The following is an 8,141-nucleotide window of genomic DNA, read 5'->3' on the forward strand; positions in this document are numbered from 1 at the left end:
GATATTCTTGAAATTCTTGTCGTGCGAACTTGCTGGTCCGAGTACTAAACTTATGTTATTCCATTCTCTCACAGATGGTGAGGACACGAACCACCGGACGAGGTGGGCGACCACCAATGCCACCAGCTGAGGCCACTAGAGGCCGTGGACGCAGTTGTGGTCGTGGCAGAGGTAGAGTAGCGAGGGCAGTACTTGTTGATCCACTAGTTGCCCCAGCTCAGGATCAGGCTCCAGCTATGGATGCTCCAGCAACACTAGTTCAGGCACCAGTTGTGCTCATCGTGATTCCGGGTCTTTAGGAGGCCTTGGCACAGATCTTATCAGTTTGCACTGGCCTGGCTCAAACAGTTTCAGCCACTACAACAGCAGCTATTTCACAGGCCGGGGGAGGCAATCAGACCCCCGCTGCTCGCACACCTGAGCAGGTAGTGCAGGGACTTCAAACGCCGGGGGCACCTCCAGCCCAGCTGGTTGCACCAACTCAGGAGTTTGTAGTACCAATTATGCCGGATGATGAGCAGCGTCGACTTGAGAGGTTTGGTAGACTCCATCCTCTGACATTCAGCGGAGCTAAGGGCAAGGATGCCCAAGGTTTCTTGGAAAGTGCCAGCAGATGCTCTGTACAGCAGGGATTCTTGAGTCTAGTGGTGTGGCATTTACTACCTTTTAGTTTTCTGGGGCTGCCTTCACTTGGTGGGAGGCGTATGAGAGGAGTAGGCCTGAGGGAGCAGCGCCCCTCACTTGGCAGGAGTTCTCTGTTCTCTTCCTGGAGAAGTATGTGTCGCAGTCCTACAGAGAGGAGCTGCATAGGTAGTTTGAGTAGTTGCGACAAGGGGATATGATTGTGTAACAGTATGAGTCGAGGTTTTCTGAGTTAGCTCGTCATGCCGTCTGGATGGTTCCGATAGATCGTGAAAGGATCAGGAGAGTTGTTGATGGCCTTACTTATCATCTCCGTATTCTTATAACCAGAGAGAGTGATGGGTGTCACGTTCGAGGAGGTGGTTGATATCGCCCGTGAGATTGAGACGGTTCGCCGTCAGGAGTGAGAGGAGAGGGAGGCCAAGAGGCCTCGAGGATCGGGCAGTTATAGTGGTGCTCCTTCGAGGGGCCAGTTTTAGCATAGTAGAGGTTGTTCTTTTAGTCTTGCTCAGTCAGCCCGCCCAGAGTATCACGGGGCATCTTTAGGTTGTGGTTATCATGGATCTCAGCAGGGCCAGTCCTCACTCAGCGCCCTCCTAGCTCAGAGTTTATCTCGTGCCCCATCAACTCAAGGCTCTTCTATGCTGAGTGCATCTGTTAGTCACTCCGGTGTAAGGGGTTCTCTTCAGTCCCCTTCTCCAGCACCTGAGAGTTATTATGAGTGTGGAGAGATGGGCCACATGTGGAGGCAGTGTCCTCGTCGGGTTGCTAGTTCATCTCAGCATAGGGGTCAGCCCTCGACTTCTGCTCCAATTACTTCACCACCCACCCACCCAGCTAGGGGTGGAGGTCAGGCAGCCAAGGGTCACCCCAGAGGGGGAGGTCGATCAGGCGGTGGCCAGGCTCGTTTCTATGCTATCCCAGGCAGGCCAGATGTTATTGCTTCAGTTGTTCTCATTACAGGTATTGTTTCAGTCTGCCACAAAGATGCCTCTGTATTATTTGATCCTGGTTTCACCTTTTCTTATATGTCATCATACTTTGCTCGTTATTTGGGTACGCCCCGTGAGTTTCTTGCTCTACCTGTTCATGTATCTACCCCGGTGGGCGATACTATTATTGTAGACCGTGTATACCGATCATGTGTGGTGACTATTGGGGGTTTGGAGACCCGAGTGGATCTATTGCTATTGAGCATGGTGGATTTTGATGTCATTTTGGGCATGGATTGGTTATCTCCGTGTCGTGCTATTCTGGACTATCATGCTAAGACAGTCACTTTGGCTATACCAAGTGTACCGCGGATCGAGTGGCGTGGTATGACTGATTATGTCCCCAGTAGAGGGATCTCTTTCTTGAAGGCCCAGTGTATAGTTGGGAAGGGTTGCATTTCATATCTAGCGTTTGTGAGGGATGTCGGAGCTGAGACTTCCAGTATTGATTATGTCCCAGTTGTGAGAGATTTTCCCGATGTGTTTCTTGCAGACCTGTCGGGCATGCCACCGGATAGGGATATTGATTTTGGTATTGACCTGGTGTCGGGCACTCAGCCCATTTCTATTTCGCCGTATCGTATGGCACTAGCGGAGTTGAAGGAATTGAAGGAGCAACTTTAGGAACTCCTAGATAAGGGATTCATTCGGCCTAGTGTGTCACCCTAGGGTGCGCTAGTTCTGTTTGTAAAGAAGAAGGATGGCACAATGAGAATGTGCATTGATTATAGGCAATTGAACAAGGTAACAATTAAGAACAAGTATCCTTTGCCTCGCATTGATGATTTATTCGACCAGCTTCAGGGAGCGAGGGTGTTCTCCAAGATTGATCTCCGTTCGGGCTATCACCAGTTGAAAATTAGGGATTCTGATATTCTTAAGACCGCTTTCAGGACCAGATATGGTCATTATGAGTTCCTTGTGATATCTTTCGGGCTAACCAATGCCCCAGCATCGTTCATGCATTTGATGAACAGTGTGTTCCGGCCTTATCTTGATTCATTCGTTATAGTCTTCATTGATGATATTCTGGTATACTCTCATAGTCAGGAGGAGCACGCGGAGCATTTGAGAGTTGTGTTACAGAGATTGAGGGAGGAGAAGCTTTATGCAATGTTCTCCAAGTGTGAGTTTTGGCTCAGTTCAGTGGCTTTCTTGGGGCACGTGGTGTCCAGTGAGGATATTCAGGTTGATTCGAAGAAGATAGAGGCGGTTTAGAGTTGGCCTAGACCGTCCTCAGCCATAGAGATTCGTAGTTTTCTTGGTTTGGCAGGCTATTATTGTTGGTTTGTTTAGGGATTCTCATCTATCATATCGCCAGTTGACTCAGAAGGGTGTTTCATTTGTATGGTCGGATGAGTGTGAGGAGATCTTTCAGAAGCTCAAGACAACTTTGACCACAGCTCTAGTATTGGTTTTGCCATCAACTTCAGGTTCATATACCGTGTATTGTGATGCCTCGAGAGTTGGAATTGGTTATGTATTGATGCATGAGGGTAGAGTTATTGCCTATGCTTCTCGTCAGTTGAAGCTCTATGAGAAGAACTATCCCATACATGATTTGGAGTTGGCTTCCATAGTTCACACATTGAAGATTTGGAGGCATTACTTGTATGGCGTATCTTGTGAGGTGTTCACTGATCATCGCAGTTTTCAGCATTTGTTCAAGCAAAAGGATCTTAATTTGAGGCACCAGAGATGGTTGGATTTGCTTAAGGATTATGATATCACTATATTGTATCATCCGGGAAAGGCCAATGTGGTGGCCGATGCTTTGAGCCGAAAGGCGGTGAGTATGGGGAGTTTGGCATATATCCTAGTTGGGGAGAGACCTCTTGCAATTGATGTCCAGGCCTTGTCCAATCGTTTTGTGAGGTTAGATATTTCGGAACCCAGTCGGGAGTTGGCGTGTGTGGTTTCTCGGTCTTTCTTATATGATCGCATCAGAGAGCGCCAGTATGATGATCCGCATTTGCTTGTCCTTAAGAACAGAGTTCAACATGATGATGCTAGATATGTGACCATCGGTGATGATGGGGTGTTGAGGATGTAGGGCCGGATCTGTGTGCCTAATGTGGATGGGCTTCGGGAGTTGATTCTGGAAGAGGCCCATAGCTCGCGGTATTCCAGCCATCCGGGTGCCGCGAAGATGTATCAGGATTTGAGGCAACACTATTGGTGGAGAAGAATGAAGAAAGATATTGTGGGATTTGTAGTTCGGTGTCTCAATGTCAGCAGGTGAAATATGAGCATCAGAGACCAGGTGGCTTGCTTCAGCAGATGGTTATTCCTGAGTGGAAGTGGGAGAGGGTCACTATGGACTCTGTTGTTGGACTCTCACGGACTATGAAGAAGTTCGATGCTATTTGGGTGATTATGGATCGGCTGACCAAGTCCGCGCACTTCATTCCTGTGTGTACTACCTATTCTTCAAAGTGGTTGGCAGGAATTTATATCCGGGAGATTGTTCATTTGCATGGTGTTCCGGTTTCCGTCATTTCAGATAGAGGTACTCAGTTTACTTTGCAGTTTTGGAGAGTCGTGCAGTGAGAGTTGGGTACTCAAGTGGAGTTGAGCATATCTTTTCATCCTCAGACGGACGGGCAGTCCGAGCGTACTATCCAGATATTGGAGGACATGTTACGTGTTTGTGTTATTGATTTCGGAGGATCATGGGATGAGTTTCTACCGCTTGCAGAGTTTGCTTTTAACAACAGCTACCAGTCGGGTATTCAGATGGCTCCATATGAGGCTTTGTATGGGAGGCAGTGTAGATCTCCAATTGGTTGGTTCGAGCTCTATGAGGCTAGGCTATTGGGGACTGATTTGGTGCAGGATGCTTTGGAGAAGGTGAAGGTGATTCAGGAGAGGCTTCGTACAGCGCAGTCAAGGCAAAAGAGTTATGCTGATAGGAAAGTTCGAGATGTGTCCTACATGGTTGGCGAGAAGGTTCTATTAAAGGTTTCACCCATGAAGGGTGTTATGAGATTTGGGAAGAAAGGGAAATTGAGTCCTCGGTTCATTGGGCATTTTGAGGTGCTTTGGAGGATTGGGGAGGTGGATTATGAGCGTGCTTTGCCACCCATCTTGTCGAGTGTGCATCCGGTATTTCATGTTTCTATACTCCGGAAGTATATTGGGGATCTGTCTCATGTTTTGGACTTCAACACGGTTCAGTTGGATGATGATTTGACCTTTGATGTGGAGCCAGTAGCTATTTTGGGTCGTCAGGTTCAGAAGTTGAGGTCAAAGGATATAGCTTCAGTGAAGGTGCAGTGGAGAGGTCGGTCCGTAGAGGAGGCTACCTGGGAGACCGAGCTGGAGATGCGGAGCAGATATCCTCACCTATTTGAGGCTTTAGGTATGTTTCTTGACTCATTCGAGGACGAACGTTTGTTTAAGTTGGGGAGGGCGTGACGACCCGGCCAGTCGTCTCATGAGTTACCGCTCCATTTCCCCCATTTCTGCTTCTTTATGCTTCGTTATCCGTGTTTTATGTGATCGGGTTGATCAGTTTGAGTTTGGAGAGGATTTGGTAAGAAATGAGACACTTAGTCTCTTTTGAGAAGGTTTAAGTTGAAAAAGTCAACCGGATGTTGACTTATGTGTTAGAGAGCTCATATGTGAGTTCCGATGGTTCGGTTAGCTTTGGGACGTGATTTATGGATTAGGAGTGTGATCGGAATTGGTTTTGGAGGTTCGGAGTAGAATTAGGCTTGAATTGGTGAAGTTGATATTTTGGCGATTTCCGATTGATAGGTGAGATTTTGATATAGGGGTCAGAATGGAATTCCGAGGATTGCAGTAGCTTCGTTGTGTCATTTAGGATGTGTGTGCAAAATTTCAAGTCATTCGGACGTGGTTTGGTTGGTTTTTTTATCAAAAGCGTATTTCGGAAGATTTTAGGAACTTAAGCTTGAATCCGATGTGTTTTGAGTGATTCGATGTTGTTTGAGGTGATTTGATGATTGGAACAAGTTTGAATAAGGTATTGAGTTATGTTTGTGCTTTTGGTTGAGGTTCCGGGGGCCTCGGGATAATTTCGGGTGGTTATCGGAGAATTCGGAACTTGGTTGCAGCAACTGATAATGTTGCTTCTAGTGTTTTCGCACCTGCGGTTTGGGGACCTCAGGTGCGGTGCTGCACGTGCGGGAAAATAGCCACAGAAGCGGTATTAGGAGGATTCATCAGGAGCCGCAGATGCGGTTGAAGGGCCGCATCTGCGAGGTCGCAGGTGCGGAAGCTTGACCGTAGATGCAGTTTGGGTCTTTTTAGTGAGTTCCATAGAAGCGGACTTGTGACCGCAAATGCGGTACTGCAGAAGCGGTGGAGGGGTCGCAGATGCGAAAACCCCTGGGCAGAATGTATATATATTCTTTCTCTGCGATTTTTGAAGGGTTTAACCATTTTTAACTTCGGATTGAGAGCTTTTGGGCGATTTTGAAGGGAGATTTCAAGAGAACTTCCATAAGGTAAGGATTTTGGACTTAAAACACACCTCTATGGTAATATTTCATGGATTGTGACTGAAATTTAAGGAATTAAAGGACTAAAAATGGACGTTTAGGGCTTGAGTTTAACAAGGCTTAAATTGAGGATTTGAGGGGTCATTTGAACTCCGATTCTTGTGTTTTTGATATGTATGAACTCATGGGGAGACGATGAATCTAATAATGTAAAAAAATTTGAATTTCGAGAAGTGGGCCCGGGGCTTGGGTTTTGCTAATTTCGGGATTTTTGGTATTTTTCGATTGTTTTCGCTTGGGTTTTGTTCCCTTAGCATATAGTGACGTATTCATTCTGATTTTCGATAGATTCGACGCGCGTGGAGGCCGATTCGAGGGGCAAAGGCGTTGCGAGCTAGAGAGTTAGCCAGTTCGAGGTGAGTAATGATTGTAAATGATGCTCTGAGGGTTTGAAATCCCGAATTGCACATCGTAATGCTATATTGAGATGAGACACACATTTGATGACGAGCGTGGGGTCATGTACTATTGGGGATTGTGACTTGGTCCGTCTCGATTAATGATTTTACCGCGTATTTGACTGAAACTTATTTGTTATCATCATGTTTTGGGCTGATTGCCATATTTGGGCTTCATGCCAACTATTTGAACCCTTCGAGGATTTTTATTACTATTTCCTCACTGTTTTGACTTCTTAATTAAACTCAGTCATGTTATCTTTCCACTGTTTTACTACTCAGCCATTTTTACTCCATTTTGAGACTTAAATGATGTTTTGGGCTGAGAAGTACTGTTTTACTAATACCCGAGGGGCTTGTGAGTATTTTTTACTGAGTAAGGCCGAGGGCCTAGTTGTGAGGAAACACTGATATCGATTTGAGGCCGAGGGCCTGAGATATATACGCCACTAGGTGGCTTGTTGATATTGTTTATGAGGCCGAGGACCTGAGATGTATACGCCACGAGGTGGCTTGGCTGTTATGAGGGTGATGACTTAGATTTGATGCCACGAGATGGCTTGATATTGCGCTTGGGCCGTAAGGATCCCCTCCCGGAGTCTGTACACCCCCCGTGAGTGCGGGTACCCATTGTGATGTGAGATTGAGCCCGAGGGGTTGGCATTATTCTGAGATTTGAGCCCGAGGGGCTGGTATTGTTCCATGTGATTGCCCGAGGGGCTGGTACTGTTCTGAGATGTTGCCCGAGGGGCGATTTTGTTGATATTGTGCCCGAGGAGCGAACTTTTACTTGTTATTTACTTGTTAATTACTTGTTTTACCTGCTGAAAAAAAGAGATTTTACTTGATTCTTCGCTGTTTCACTGGTTTAAGTGATTTTTACTGCTTCGGTATAGAATGCCTTGTGTTTTACGTGTTTTCTTGCTTTCAGTCATTATTTATAATTATTACTCACTGAGTTAGAGTACTTACTTTACTTTCTGCACTGTATGTGCAGATTCAGGCGTAACAGGTCCCGCTCCTGAGTGTTGATCCTTCCAATCTAGGCGGTGTTTCGGAGACTACGAGGTAGTTGTTGGCGTCCGCATCCCCGTGTCTCTATTATCATTTCATTTCTATATCTATCAAACATTTGTATTAGTATTGGATTTAGCAGACTTGTGTATGGTCTATAGATGCTCGTGACTTGTGACACCTCGGTTAGGGCTGTGTCGGGTTGGATTCCCGTTTGTTACCTCTATTTCCGCTAAATATTGCTATTATATCATGTTTAAAGTATCTCTTTGTTATTTAACTGCTTAAAAGGGTGAATTGTATTAAATTGGCTAGCCTTGTCTTCACGAGAGGTGCCATCACGACCGGGTTCGGGGTTAGGGTCGTGACATGGAAACTACTCATGAATCATAATTCTCATCTATGTGTTAAATGATTTCACATGTATAAAGTTTTTAAAAAATTTCAATAACTCCAAATAAATAGACCACTTTGGTGGAAGTTATCTATTTAATCATATTTCTTATTGAAACAATATCATATACATGCGAGGAAAATAAAGCCCATATATGTAAACCCTTCTAGTTTGC

This window comes from Nicotiana sylvestris, chromosome 7, assembly GCF_000393655.2.
Source record: "Nicotiana sylvestris chromosome 7, ASM39365v2, whole genome shotgun sequence".
In the NCBI taxonomy this organism is placed as follows: domain Eukaryota; kingdom Viridiplantae; phylum Streptophyta; class Magnoliopsida; order Solanales; family Solanaceae; genus Nicotiana; species Nicotiana sylvestris.